Source organism: Haemaphysalis longicornis, unplaced genomic scaffold (assembly GCF_048455015.1).
Source record: "Haemaphysalis longicornis isolate Haplotype H1 unplaced genomic scaffold, Haemaphysalis longicornis Haplotype H1 scaffold_2, whole genome shotgun sequence".
NCBI classification, from domain to species: Eukaryota; Metazoa; Arthropoda; class Arachnida; order Ixodida; family Ixodidae; genus Haemaphysalis; species Haemaphysalis longicornis.
Window position 1 is genome coordinate 104,708,521 of NW_027526295.1, and position 14,070 is coordinate 104,722,590.

Consider the following 14,070-nt stretch of genomic DNA (forward strand, 5'->3'; position numbering starts at 1 on the left):
TATGCCAACATTTTCATGGGGCAACTTGAAGCTACCCTATTAAGCTCTTCTCCGCATAAACCTCAGGTTTACCTTCGCTACATAGACGACATCTTTATGATTTGGGAACACGGTCGCGCGACTCTAGAAACGTTTATTTCCCATCTCAATTCTTCGCATCCGACTATTAAATTCTCCTGCCAATATTCTGAAAAAGAAGTGAACTTCCTAGATACTACCGTCATTCTAGACAACGGTAAACTTAAAACCACGCTTTTTAGAAAGCCAACAGACAGGCTGCAGCACCTAGATTATAAAAGCCATCACCCCAGACACTGCAAACAAGGGATCTTTGTAGGACAAGCCACCAGGCTTAGAAGAGTATGCAGTGATGACAGTGACTACGTAGAGCACATAGACGAACTCAAAGCCACCCTTATGAACAGGAACCACCCCAAAAGCTCGCTCGATCAGGCGTACCAACGTGTGTCTAATCTCAAAAGGGATGACGTTCTCAACAAACAGCGGCAAAACGAAAGCGCCAGGCCACCTGCCCTAATAACTAAATTTTCAAACGCCCTCCCAAACGTAAACAATATACTGCGGAAGTACTACCCCATTTTAGCCAGTAACGACCGACTTAAAAAGACTTTCCCGGAAGCACCAAGGGTTACCTACCGGAGAAACAGGAATCTAAAAGATATTTTAGTGCGTGCTAAAACAGGGCCTTCAAAGCAACCAGTCATAGCCAGCTGCTCCCGCACCAGATGCAAGACTTGTAGGCACCTGCAAACAGACTGCGTTGTAAAAAGCACAGCCAGTAATTATGTCCACAAGATTAATTCAAGTTTTACGTGCACTTCATCCAACATTGTGTATATGTTGGAATGCTCAATGTGCCACAAACAGTATATAGGCGAAACGAGCCAACCTATGAGCCTACGGCTTAATGGTCACCAGGCAGATACTCTTAGCAAATCCTCCATAGCTGTAGTGCAGCATTTCAACCAACCAGGCCAGAATTTTGATGACCTTAAGTTATATATACTTCAGTCAAATTTTAAGTCTCCTAGGGACAGGAAATACCGAGAATTCTACTTAATTCACAAATTCAACTCCATGGAACCTGCTGGAATTAATGCGTCTAAGGGCAACTTGGAAGCCTTGCGATATTCACCGGGAATGCAGCATTAGGCATTTTCGTGCATATACCTCATCCAAAGACTATTACCGTTCACTCTGCTCCGTACCTGGTCACCTCATTTCTTTTCCCTTTTTTTTTATTCCTTAGCGTCTAGCTTAATACTCGCCCTCATCCATCCAACCTTTGTTTTTGAGTTCAATTTTATTTATTTAATTTCTCCTTTTTTTACTCCGCGTGGTCTTGTGCCCCGTACGTCACTTTAACTTTATCTTTTCGTTTTTGAGTTTCAGGACAGGCCTGTTCAAGGAATGTTGCCGTGGGTGACACGTGCCATTTCAGTTGCCCGGTCATTGCTTTTTCTTTTGTGTATGGGTTTATGTGGTTTCCCTCCCTGTTTTTTTTTCTCCTATTTTTTCTTTTTTTCTTGACCTAGTTAGTTTTCCCCCCCTCTCTATCTTTTCAGTTAAGGCATAAAGTTGGGCTAGTTGGTTATCTGACTGCATTTTACTAGCGAAACATAGACGCGGACGAAGAAGAAGTACACAGGACACTCGCTAGTGTCCTGTGTACTTCTTTTTCGTCCGCGTCTATGTTTCGCTAGTAAAATGCAGTCTATCTTTTCTTTTGACCTGAGGCTTGCAGATAGTTTCTGATAAGGACCCCACCCTCCCCGCCAGGTCTGCTTCCGGCGGTTCTGAGATCCTTTCCCTATACCCCGCGGCGGGTCAATAAGCACCCTCTCATCCTGTCTGTCCAAAAATTCCACGAATATCAACCACCAGCTGACTTCCGTGTGACCTACTTCGCGGCTTAAACTAGACAACCTTCTTGGCCCCTCAATGTCTCCCCCGACACACTCCGAAACCAATCAGCTTGCTCAATTTCCCTTCCATCTTTCCCTCTCCTTTCACCTGGGGTTCTACCCCTATATAAACTCTGCCTGCCAGGCGAGAGATTGCCCTGAGGAAAGCAAGTTCTCTTTGCTGAAACGTAGGCCACAATCGTGCTTTTACCTTGTTCGAAGTTTTTCTTCTCTTGTGTTCTCTACCATCTTCAAAGTTCTACTACTCCCTATATATATATATATATATATATATATATATTGTAAACAAGTTAATGAGCAGAAGCAACAGACCATCAACACAACTGGGTGTGTGCCTCACCTGCATCGACCATATAGGATTATACCCAAAAGAGGTGTCAGGGAAGATGGGGAAGACGATGAACCCCAGGATGTGCATGCTGCAGAAACGAGCTTGGTGACTTGGAAGAAAAATACGGCTCAATTAGGTTCTGCGTAGATTATCGACGCTTGAACACCATTACACGCAAAGACGTCTACCCGTTCCCTCGCATCGATGATGTGCTTGACTGTTTGTAGGGAGCCGAATTTTTCTCATCCCTCGACTTACGATCCGTGTACTAGCAAGTCCCAATGGCGGAGGCTGATCGCGCAAAAACGGAATTCGTCTCTCTGATGGCCTCTACGAATTTAACGTTATACCGTTGGGCTATGCAATGCCCCAGCCACGCTCGAAAGAATGATGGACAGTCTTTTGCGCGGCCTCAAATGGAAGACGTGCCTTTGTTACTTGGAGGATGTAGTCGTTTTTGCTCCAGATTTTGAGGCGCACATGGTTCGCCTAGAGCAGGTTTTGACGTGCTTTGCCACGTCTTGACTTGAGCTCAATCTGAAGAAGTGTCACTTTGCCGCGCAAACTGACAATCCTGGGTCATGTCGTTTGCAAGGAGGGCGTTCGTCCGGACGAGAGCAAGCTTTGTGACGTCGTGCAGTTCCCGAAACCGACCGCTCTAAAGGCAATTAGGAGATTTATCGGGATGTGTTCGTATTTTCGGTGGTTTATTCGCAACTTTGCGTCGATCATTGGACCACTAACAAAGCTTCTCAGCAGCGACAACGGCATTTCGGCTTGGTCAGCGTCCTGTGACGAGGCGTTTGCGACACTCCGTCGTCTGCTCACATTGCCGCCTATATTACGATATTTTCACCCGTCTGCTCCAACAGAAATTCACACAGATGCTAGTGGTATTGGCCTCGCTGCCGTAGTCGCGCAGCGAAACTCTGGCTTTGCAGAGCACGTCATTGAATACGCGAGCCGGACCCTGAAAAGGCCGAGTCCAACTACTCAGTCACGGAAAAAGAGTGTTTGGCCATGATATTGGCATTGAGAAAGTTCGCTCATACTTGTATGGCCATCGATTTGACATAGTCACCGACCAACCCGCACTAAGTTGGCCAACCTCCCTCAGAGATCCTTGTGGTTGTTTTGGTAGATGGGCTCTTCGGCTCCAAGAGTACAATATCAACGTCGTCTACCTTTCAGGCAGGAAGCACACACGCGGATGCCCTCTCGCGCTCTGCGCTGCCGGCTGACGTGTCTCACCTCACCCCTACAGACTGCAGCCTGTCGTCTCTCAGTGCTGCTAACATGTTTGGTGAGCAGCGAAAGGACCCATGGATACCTTCCATAATCAGCTTCCCCTCCGGTGCGTCACCTACCCGGTTATCAATGGCCCTGCGAGGGCAAGCGTCTCACTTTCAACTGCGCGACGAGCTGCTTTACCGCCGAAATTGTTTCTCGGATGGTCGCAAGTGCCTTATGGTTATTCCATGTCATTTTTGCGCAGATATATGCGCTTCATTTCATGACGAGCCGATTTGCGCCCATGCTGGCGTCATCAAGACATACGAGTAACTCCGCCTTGGTTATTATTGTCGTAGAATGTACAACTTCGTACAGAAGTACGTTCGCTCGTGCCCGGAATGTCAACGCCGCAAATCCCCACCTACTCGCTCGACCGCTCCACTTCAACCACTTCGCTGCCCGGCAAAACCCTTTGCCCGCGTTGGCATCCATCTTTACGTGCCACTGCCTTCTACTGCTTCCGACAACAGATGAATAATTGTTTCCGTTGACCACCTTACAAGGTATGCTGAAACTGCTGCACTGCCCGCATCCAGGGCTCATGACGTCGCCACTAATCTGCGACGTCGCTTTATACTTCGGCACGGGGCGCCTCGGGAGCCCCCGAGTGATCAAGGACAGGTCTTCTTATCGGAAGTCGTGAAAGCGCTACTCGCCGAATGGCACGTGATTCGTCGGACAAGCTCATCATACCACCCGCAGACGGATGGGCTCATGGAACGATGCAACCGTACCCTGGGCGTCATCCTTTCAATGTATTCCTCATCAGACCACTCCAATTGGGACCTCGTGCCCCCGTTTATAACATACGCCTACAATAGGGCCCCGCAGGAGACGACGGGATTTTCCCCAGTTTTCTTGCTTTACGGACGTGAGCCGCCATGCGCCTTGGATACCATACTCCCTTAGGACCGTGATATCACAGAATACACACCGGTTTCACAAATGCTGCAGCACGCCGAAGAATGTGGACAACTCGCCCGTTCTTTTACAACTGCTGACCAACAGCGCCAGGAGCTTTGTCGTGACGACTCTATCAGTCCTAAGACGTTTGATCCTGGTTCGCATGTGTGGCTTTGGGTGCCCTGCCCAACACCCAGTCTCTCCCAAAAATTGGTGGCCAAATATCAAGGTCCATACAATGTCATCTCCCGCACTTCGCCAGTGCACTACCTTGTTAAGCCCGTTACTCCGTCCTCGGATCTTCGCCGCCGTAGCCGTGAAACAGTCCACGTTGATAGGCTCAAGCCTTACTACGACCCGCTGGTGTCGACATCACCCTAAGTCGCCAGTTTGGCTCCTTTTGCACAGCGGGCGATTGTAGCTAAAGCAATGAACAGACGCAACACGCCATCAAGACATCGGGGTATGTGCCTCACCAGCATAGACCATATAGGATTATGTGTGCCCAATCCACACACGGGGATATGCGCCAAAAAGGTGTCAGGGAAGACGATGAACCCCAGGTGGTGCATGCTCCAGAAACTAGCTTGTTGACTGCAACGCTCAGTCCTGCGTTCCCAACGGCTTCGCAACTGCAAATAAACAACCTAAACCGGCTACCGGGATGTCGGCTGTTCTCTTGACAATATACAGGGTGTCCCAGCTATCATGCACCAAGATTTAAAAAAAGAGAAATAGCGTAACTCGAAGAAAACCTAGTGCATAATGTTTGCAGTACTGTGAAGAAGCGGAGAGTAATTTTTTCGTTAATGAGATTTATTAATTAATTGTAATTAATTATCTGACTCGAGAAATACTGCCCCAATCACTAAAGTGTCCATGAGGCACTTGTAGGTAACCACGAGGGGCATCTAACTGCGCTATTTTCAGCGACGAACTAACTGCGTACTCATTTATTCTGACTGATAAAGGAAACCGCGAAATATGAAAAATACCACGTGACGACGCTTACGCGCGCAATGTAAAGCAGCGTCCCCAAACAAAGCTGATTGAAAGCAACTGCTTCGCGTGTTACCAGCCCGAAGAGACAGCGCATCACCTTGATAATAGCATGCATGGAAGGAGCAGCAGCAGCAAGATTCGCGGGATGCGTGTGCAGATCAGAAACAAACTCGGTCGCGATTTCTTCTTTCTTTCTTTTGTCCATTCCATTCTGGCTAACTCAGAGGCAGCCTGATTGAGGGCGTTGCTTTACGGTGCGCGCGGAGGCGCTGTCACGTGGTATTTTTCATATTTCGCGGGTTTCCTTTATCAGTCAGAATAAATGTGTACGCAATTAGTTCATCGCTGAAAATAGCGCAGTTAGATGCCCCTCGGGGTTACCTACAAGTGCCTCACTGACACTTTAGTGATTAGGACAGTATTTCTCGAGTTAGATAATTAATTAAAATTAGTTAATTAAGCCTCATTAACGAAAAAATTACTCTCCGCTTCTTCACAGTACTGCAAACATTATGCACTAGGTTTTCTTCGACTTACGACTTTACTCTTTTTTTAAATCTTGGTGCATGATAGCTGGGACACCCTGTATATGTAATCTAGAAGTCTTATGTAGGATTTTTCGATTTTCTGGTCTTTTAATGCTTCGACCAAGGCTGCGTGGTGCACTGGGTCGGACGATTTCTGAAAGTCTTATAGACGCTGCGATGTAATGGGGTTTAATATGCTCTGCGGATTTTTCAATGACTTGATTTACTAGATGTGTGTGATCCATTGTTGAATACCCTTTCCTAAGCCCAGACTGCTCTCTCGGTTTTTGGGCATTTAGTCTGGCACTTATGCCGTTAACTAATACTTTTGGTAAACAGCTTGTCGACAACTGAGGGTAGGCTGGTGGGTCTGTCATTCTTAAGGTATTTGGTATCTATTCCTAAGCATTCTAAATGTAGTGCAGAATGTTTTTCAGTTTTTCCAGTACAATTTATTCTCCTTCCTTTAAAGATGTGGGTTTTAACCGTCACCGCCTGCAGCTTTTTCTCTTTTTCATGCCCTTGAGAGCCTTTTCTACTTCCTGTTTAGTTACTAGAGGGATATCGCAAGCTAAGCTTGTGCGGTCAGTACTTTCCACTAGTGCAGCGTCGCTGGCGTGTAGCCTAGTGTAGAATCATTCTGCTACTTTTATTATCTTTGCTGCGCTGCGAGTGCTACCCTGCTCGTGTCTGAGTGCGTACATTCTTTCCTTGCCGATGGCTAGCTGCCTCTTGGTTGCGTTAAAGCGTCTTCCTATTTCCACCGTTCCCTCCATCACTGCAATGTAATATGCATTAAAGTCGTTTCTTTTACTTGTTTTAATCAATTTCGACTGCTCTGCTATTTCAATTTCATCCGCCTTATTTGAAACTTTCATGTTCATGCTTCGCAATTAGTTCCCTTGTTTTCTGCGTTAGTTTTCCAGCTTGTTCCCGACTCACTGCTTCTCCAACAGCTGCTTCTCGCACGGGGCTCGTTGAGTAATCTTGGTGATGGTGTTGGCGACACCGCGGACCCCAAGCCCCATGCTAACGATGTGTCCTACCGCGACTAGGAGTTTTAAGGTGAAGGGTAGATACCACAAAAGGTGATTGTTGGAGCCGTGGTCAAGCTCTGGCGGACGGGCTCCCTTTCTGTTTACCAGAACATCTCTGACTATCCGGGTAAAGTGTAAACTTAGAGGAGAAAGTACCCCCGTCCCTTGGTTCTTTTACATGGCTAATGATAAATCGCACCCCCCCCCCCCCCCCAATATGATCGGCCCCTGAAAAGGGGCCGCACCGGATGTTCATTACTGTCACTCCCAGCCCTCAGTTATCCAAAGAGCAATAACTGCACCCGTTTTCTTGGTAAAAGAATCCACTAAAAAAAGCGTCTTGACTCACAGTTGGTGTTCCTGATATCAATATTTTTGGAGGGAAGCATTGGTGCCTAGTTTAAGGCCAAAAAACAAAGAACTAAGAAAATTGTTGTTGAAGTGTACAACCAACCGCAAGCCACAAACCTTCTTGCCCAAACTCGCATAGCCAATCTTGAAATCAGAGAGAGAGAGAGACAGAGAGAGAGAGACTGAACTCTTTATTGTGGGCTGGAAAGGTTAGCTCTGCTAGCGGCATTGCTTGCTACGTCAAAAGGGGATGATTACAATGCAGTGAAGTGAATGTCAGAGATCGAGAATGCAACAATAGAAGATAGAAAACAGAAGTTAAATAAAAAATGGCACACAATGAAGTGCAAGAAAAAATTCTACATAAAGTGAAGTAAAAAAATAGCGCGAATGGAGCCCAGGACGCGCAGAGCGCCTAGCAACAAAAAGGAGTCAAAGCGTACATGACGACGCAAACGCGTACAGATGTAGCCATGCGCACAATGGAAGAATTACAAAGTTTTGTCAAGTCCATAATCTCGCAAAAATGCAGAAGAATTTTTGTCCCTAAAGATGAGTCATTGTGGTTGGCCCAGGGTTCAACAAAGCGATACAACTGAAGGCTTGCTCCACGTCGTACACGATACAGGCAACCCGCCGCTGTTACTCGCGCAGCGGAAAATCACGGGCATATACGCAACAAGTGCTCGGTAGTCTCGCGCACAGCGCACGTGGGTAACAGTGTTGAATCTTCCCACCCTATTTTGAACTTGAAGCTTCGGGTGTAAGTCACGTTGAGACGCAAACGCTGACGCCTTACACACGCCTTAGTTAGGTCGGGTGGAAGACGGAATTTACAGAGAGGGTCAATTCTATGCAGAGGTGGATATCCGCTGCGAGGGTGCTGCCACTTCAACAATTGCTCACTCCAACCAGTTCGATAGATAAGGGCACAACCATCCTCTAGAGAGAAAGGAAGCTGTGTCGTGTTACGCAGAGAGTGGCCAGCTCTGGCGGCTGCATCAGATATAGTATTTCCTTCTATTCCCGAATGACCAGGCAGTCATTGGAGAATGATGTGATGGCCCGCGCACTACCGCTGTGTGTATTTCACTGATTTCACACACAAGCTGATTTCAGTGGTTGGACAGCCTCCTCAGAGCTTACAAAGCACCCCGTGAATGCAAGAAGATCACCCATCGCCGAGCATGATGTGCACCAATGAAAGGAATGGTAGCCCTTACAGCCGCTAGCTCAGTAGCGGTGGATGATGTTTTGTGGCTCAGTTTTTTTCCTGATTGTGCACTGGGCCCACAGAATCCACACGCCAATGGCAGATGATTCTGCTGTCACTAAGTCGTCCGCATTCACGTGCATGTGGTCTGCTTACGTGGCAAATATACATTCAAGTGTGAAAAACATCAGTCAGGTGGGGGCATGGACAACGTTTTCCTTATTCCGGGAATTTTCGTTAATAAATTCTATGATTCGAGTATCCACGGTGGCAATGCTAGCTTGACAGGGCACTGAAAATTGGCTGAAAGCAAGTCTTTTACATGCGATGCAGTAATGGCGGCTTGATCATGCGCATGGCATCGAGTGACATGGCTTACAGGCGTTCGTAGGCACTCTTGATGTCAAAACACTTACGCAGACAGGCACCGAGCTTCCCGCAATGTTCCAATTGTCGATGTGAATTTGGGAACACCCAGGCACACGCGTAGAGCTCTAGCCAGCACTGAATCTAGTGCTTGATAGAGTCTAAGAAGAAAAGACCCGGAGCATCCCCAAGACTGTCCACTCAGCATGCGCGAAATGCGCACGAAAGACGATAGCCTTTCTTTCAACTGCCGAATATGGGGAGTCGAAGACATCGAGCCGTCAAAGACGGCGCCGCGAAATTTTTGGTGTTTAACATAGGGTATCTGCGTACATTCTACATTGAGCGTATATCGTGAGACGTCACGCCGTGTGAACGAAATCGCTGCATATTTCTGAGGGGAAAAGATCAACCCGCCGCACCTGAGGTACTTTCGCATCGTCAGGATCGCTTTCTGAAGTGCGGCGCGAATGTTTCGGCGGTTTTTGCCTGAGGCCCAGATGCAGATGTCATCTGCGTACAGCGAAATATTGACGCCTTGGGGAAGAACCGTTGGCAGGCGTATATGGCATATGCTGAGCAGAGTCGGACTCAAGACGCCGCCATAAGGAACTCCATGTGTGACAGGATGCTCGGTAATTGCGCCATCACTGGTGACCATATAGACGTACCGATATTGTAGGTAATCGCAGAACCACTTGAACATACGTCGTCACAGCCCTACGAACGTCATCTCTCTTCGGATAGCTTCCTGTGCATCGCTGTCAAATACTGCCTTGACGTCAAAAAAGACAGCTATTGTGATATTTCCAGCTGCGTTTTGTCGCGAGATACCCGCAACCAAGGAAAGTATGTTATCAGTGCTGCTTCGTCCTCTCCTGAATCCAGACATTTGCGATGGATGAACGCCTCGATTTTCAAGGTCGCAAGCAAGCCGTTCTAACACCATCTTCTCCATCACCTTGCCAATACAACTTAAAAGTGCAATTGACCTGTAGGAATCTGTATCTCTTGCCTGCTTGTTTTGTTTAAGGACGGCTGCGATCCGGGTAATTTTCCAGCTGGCCTCAAGGCGCCCTCCCTGCTATGATTTGTTGCACAGGGAGAGGAGCTGCTGAAGAGCTTTTTGGGCCCAAGTGGCGTAGATCCAAATACGTGGTGCCATCAGAGCCAGGCGAAGAAGACAAATTAAGATTATTCAACGCCCTGGTGAGCTCTTCAATGGGAAAATATTCATCCTTCAGTGTCGCATTTGGGGAGGAGTGGCAGAACACGGACACCTCCAAGATCACAACGTTGCAGGACGGAGTGGTGGTCTTCGTGCAAAATGCTTCTACAGCACTCGCTTCACTAACGCCCTTCTGATGAGCAACCATTGAGAACGGGTGAAGCGGACTTGACGGGGTTCTTAAGGTGCAAACAATTTGCCATATGCCTTTCGTGGATCCAGCCGAGAGCAGAACTGGTTCCAGCGCAGTTTAACGAGCTTGCTGATGGGCTTTTGGACATGTTTCTGCGCACGTCAAGCAGCTGGAATGTCGTCTGGAGATGTCGTCTTGCGTGCTCGCCACTCTCTTCTCCTGCGTAGGGAACGAAGGCGCTCGTACTCGCTGTGTATTGCTGATACCTCTTTTGGGAGCAAACAACGTCTCTCGGACGCATCCCTCGCGTTAAAGATAGCGTCAGCAAACTTTTCATGCGTGGTAAAAGTCGCACTGCCATCCTCCAGGATATCTCTAAACTTCTCCCAATTCGTGCGGCACGCTGTGAGTTTTTGCGGACCGTTACCAATTCCCTTGATTACTGTGTAGGTTGGAAAATGGTTACTGTCGAAGAGATCCACATCAGCAAACCGCAACGCGGATGTCACCAGGGAGACAGAAATCATTGTCACATCCAAAGAACTCGATGTTTTTCCATGGACTAATGTGGCGCTGCCCGTGTTTAGGATGTGTAATCCGGCATCGCTAGCGATGTATAGAAGGCGGTTCCCCCGAGGTGTTGTTTTTCTGCTGCCCCAAGCCGGGTGATGTGCATTGAAATCACCCGTAAAAACATGCGGTGATGCCGTGTTGACCAATTTGGAGTGCAGACGCTTGGAGTCGAAATTCGCTCGTGGCGGCATGTAGCCTGTGATGACTGTATATTTCCTGTCATTGTGTTTCTCCGTGGCCGCGACGTACTCATTAGAAGAGTCAGAGGGCACACTGTGAACAACAAATGTCAGATCATTTCGAATCGCCAATAGGACTCTCCTTCGGCCCCTGCCAGCCACAATCCGAACCTGAGCGAGCAGGTTAGATTTAGATATTGCAATTATTTGGAAACGATACTTGTTGAAGAATTGCCGGAGATCAGATAGTCGTGAATTTAGTCGGAAGGCATTCCATTGAACTATGGTAGCCTGATTCCGGATATTTTGCAACCGCATTGTAGTGCCAGTTCTCAATACTATTGCTGCATGAAAGGAGCGACTAGATCAAGTAATTGTAAGATGGCACGCACCACTGGAGACGTGAAGGGAGCCAAGAGAGACGGTACAGCATTAAACAGCACTTGCCATGAGGAGCTTGATGTGTGAGTGGGCTGCTCTTGCTGCCGGCTTGTTGGAGTTCGACGAGGACCGTTGCACGCTAGCCGTATTCGTGTTGAAGTCTCTGGAGCAAAATCCATGCAAGAAGCAGGTGAGGCGATTGAGGCTCCGCTATTGTCTAATCGCTGAGACGGAAGCGGTGAGCAGTCGGTGAAATCATCGACTGCAGCCAATTTGGGCTGTTGATCCCGTCTCTTCCCGTGGGCCATCTTGGTGCCACGGTGCTTGGAGCCGGTACTAGTAATGACCGCTTCTCTTGCTGCCTGGTAGTCAACCTTGTTCAGACTATTATACTTGTAGATCGTCCTCTCTTGGCTGAGGGCTGGACAGGAGGCATGGGCAGCTTCGTGACTTCGTCGACAATCAGGGTGACATTTCATCGGAGCCCAAAGAGCTGTCAAGGTGTCATCTCGGAACGAGACCTCATGAATGAGAAAGATGCTCACCTGCTGGGAGGCCTGAGAAATCAGGGCGTGACCGCTGTGAGGCGCCTCACTACGCGGAGGCGCCTCATGACCAAAACGTCATGAAAAAGAACATTATTCTAACATTTCAGCGGCTCACACTTCCAAAATGCGTAAACGGAGGTTTTAAACATTGTAATGTCCGCCCCCACATTAAACCCGCACCGCTGCTTTATGTGCCAGTGGTTCCGGCGCGGAACGACTTACCTGCGGAAAGTGCGGCGAGCAGGACCATCCATCGCAAAACTGCGAATCAGAAACCTTCAAATGCGCCAACTGCCAATGACCCCACACGGCCTACTCTCCAGCTTGCGAAAAGTTAAAACAAGACAAACAAATCATTAATGTTATGGTAACGGACAACATGACTTCCCCAGAGGCGCGAAAGAGGTACGCCTCTTTACCACTGGGGTGGTACGCGACCCAGCTCGCACGGAGGGCAAAGCGGCGTCTGGTTTTGGGAGGAACTCAGCACGACGAGTCGGACTTTGCCCCCCCCCCTCCCACCATGGGTTGTCTGACGCAGCCGAAGCCGCCGCCACCACTTACTAGACCGCTAGCGGATCAAGTGGCAACCCACACGGACGGGAGCGCAGTCGCTTGCCACAAGGGGAGTGTAAAGCTCCACTCTTTTCATAGTAAAGATGAACTTCCTTGGAAGGGCATTGCCACCTACAATTTTTTAGTATCTTTATATAGACTACATCCAGATATCTTCTATATTATGTAATATGTCAACATGTGAAAGTCAAATTCTGCTTGGCGTCAACATACCTGCCGACTGGGCTGAAAACAATGGTTTCAAACGCAGTCCAGAAAAATGTAGTTGTGTTTTCCAACAAGCGCGGGATCCATCCGGACACAGACATTACTCTTAATAGCAATTCGATTCCTAATGAAAGGTGCAGAAGTTTTTATGCCTAATATTCGACAGCAAGCTAACTTTAGTTCCACACTTCAAACAGCTCACGCAAAAATGCCTAAAAACTCTGAAAATTCCTGAAGTCCTTTCCCACCAATCCTATGATTCCTACAAGCAACTCCTGTGTGTTCATACCGCCCTGGTGGGATCTCGCCTGGATTACCGCAGTGCCGTGTGTGGGTAGGCAACAAATACGGCCCCACACATGCTCGACCCAGTGCTGAATTTAGGCCTTCGCCTTGCGTGTGGCACCTTCCGCACTAGCCCTGTCCAAAGTTTGTATGTGGAGTACAATAAATGGTCCCTAAATCACCAGATGGTGTAGATGTACGTTTTGTATGCCTCAAAAATCATGTCTATGACAACTCATCATTTTAATTTGATGTTTAGTGATACACCTTCACAGCAACTCTTTTTAAATCGTTCATCTGTCTCCCTGTCATTTTCTGTTAGAGTGAGAAAAGAAACTTCTGAACGAGCAGTCGCGTTTTCAGACACCCACAAGACACCCATCTTCATTCAATTCCTCCATAGCAACTCCGCACTGTGTCGCGTGACCTGTCTTACGCAACTTAGCAGAAACAGGTCGCCAAGAACTTCGATTAAGCAGCACTTCTTGTTTCTGCAAGATAAGTACCGTTGTGGTGAGTTTTACAGTGGCGTATCTAGGACTGCTACGGCTGTGCCTTGGGCTGCGCATGGAGCAAACTCCATGTCACTAAAGCAATAAACTTTCGTAACAGTATATTCAAAGTGAAAGAGTACAGTGTTTTGTCTTAAACCACATAGTCCACCTTCAAATTTTAAAATACATCGCTTACACGGACTCTGTTAGCGTTGTACGCGCACTTGCATCCGTAAAGTGTTTTAAAATCTTTGTCAATAATGTTATTTTTAGGCCTATAATGTCTGCATATGCATCAAACCTTAAAATAACGTTCTTTTGAGTACCAGGACACTCTGTAATAGCCGACAATGACACCTAACAACAGTATCCTACACTGACCTCAAGCCTCACATAGGACGACACCTTTGTAAGACGTGGCACAATGAGTCGAGTGAATAGACAGACAACAAACTACGCCTAATAACGCCACACTTGTGATCATGCACCACTTGACA

The 14,070-nt window shown here is 47.7% G+C and overlaps 1 protein-coding gene across 1 annotated transcript in view; it reads left to right on the forward strand.

Annotated features, from left to right (window-relative positions):
• Positions 1-14,070, forward strand: part of LOC144169090 (alcohol dehydrogenase [acceptor]-like) — a 265,828-nt gene that overhangs the window by 80,518 nt on the left and 171,240 nt on the right. The gene's annotated exons all lie outside the window — the stretch shown is intronic.